Source organism: Pteropus alecto, unplaced genomic scaffold, assembly GCF_000325575.1.
Source record: "Pteropus alecto unplaced genomic scaffold, ASM32557v1 scaffold72, whole genome shotgun sequence".
In the NCBI taxonomy this organism is placed as follows: Eukaryota; Metazoa; Chordata; class Mammalia; order Chiroptera; family Pteropodidae; genus Pteropus; species Pteropus alecto.
In genome coordinates, this window is record NW_006436811.1 from 15,596,213 (window position 1) to 15,598,043 (window position 1,831).

Genomic DNA, 1,831 nt, shown 5'->3' on the forward strand with positions numbered 1-1,831 from the left:
GCTGAATGCAACACAACTAAATCTAGAGCAAATTGATTAAGTATGTATTCATTTTCAAGTACATTAGTCATTTATTTTTCTGTCAAAGAATGTTTCTATTTGTGATTGTTAAGTTTCATATCCTTAGTAAATTTATTGCACATTTAAGCAAGAAATCATTAGCCATTCTTCTAAATGGTTGAGTGATTTGACAAACATATTCAAATTTAGAAATCATGTCATATTATCAGAGTTACATATTTTAAACTACCCCTAATGAAAGGTGTTTAAGTAAAGATTCATTCATGCACAAAATCTGTTGAGTATGATGGTTTATTCTTTAACCTATGTATGTGAAATTTGTAGTCATTTATAATTCTTTTTATTTCATAAATAAATAACAAATATATTTTTAAAATATATTTTAAAAATTGTGTGGAATATATTTCATATTGTGCAGGTAAGAATTAGTAAACTTTATAAAAGATTAAGTTTGTATTAACATAGCTGGGAATCCATCTTTCCTTTTTTTTCCTAGAATGCACCACACTTTTTCTCCTGGCTGGTTTTGGCTCTCACATTTGCCTGCTACTTGAGGGCCTTTCCAAGTATATATGCTGGTATAAAATCAAACTGTTAAATTGGGAGAATAGCTTACTCCTGTCCAGTTACAATAGATCTCCCTGAGCTTAAAGTGGATGTCTATCTGCACAAAAACGGGGCCCTCACACAAACAGAATTATCATGGTTAATGTTCAAGCTTCATTCAATTTTACTTCTGTGTAATCTAAGTCACTCTTGCTTCTATGGGCTTTTGTACCACTCTGTTGTCTCTGACTGATGAAAAATGTATTTGTTAATTTCTTATGCCTATTCTTATTGAATTTCTGTATTCAGATGGTATGGTAGTTACTTTTATATGTCAACTTGACTGGGCAGGCTAAGGCATGCCCTGATAGCTGGGAAAACATTATTTCTGGATGTGTCTGTGAGGGGGATTAGCATCTGAATCAGCAGACTGTGTAAAGAGATCCAGCTTCACCAACGTGGGGGACATCCTTAATTCACTGAGAACCAGAATAGAATAAAAAGGTGGAGGAGGGGCAAAATCTCGTCTGAGCTAAGACATCCATCTTTCCCTCAACTTTGGAGCTCATGGTTCTTGGCCCTTTGAACTCCTTTATACATTTGATTTACACTATCACCTGACCCCTCTCAAATTCTCAGGCCTTTGAACTTAGAATTAATTTTACCACCAGCCCTCCTGGTCCTCCAGCTTGCAAATGTTACATATTGGGACTTCTCAGCCACTATAATCACAAAAATCAATTCCCATAAAAAATTTCCTCTTATATACCTATAACTCTATCTATATCCTCTTAGTTCTGTTTCTCTGGAGAACTCTGACTAATACAGATGGGGTTGTTCTCAAACATACGTATCTTTGCATACTTCCTCTGAATATAAAGACTTTGTGAATATAACAGACAGATTTCCTGTTAAAACCATTTTCCCAAATTTCAGAATTTTATTTCATAAGAACCCCCCCTTTGAGAGGTATCTTCTTTAGGGTCTGTTGCAAAGAATGTAATCCACTCTGGCTAGTTTAAATAGAGTGAAATTTCCTAATCTTTGGGAAGATAAAAAGACTCCTTCATCCCTCAATATTCACCACTTGATAAAACTTGAGTATTTTATTTTAAATGTTTTTTTCATATATTTTACTCAAGTAAGGTGTCGTAATTTTAATACTTAAACGTTATTCTCAGCCTGTTGAAAACACTTGTCAAGTTGGGCACTAGTTTTAACTAATTCTAAGGCATTCTTCTTATTTCAAAATTTTTGACTGTTT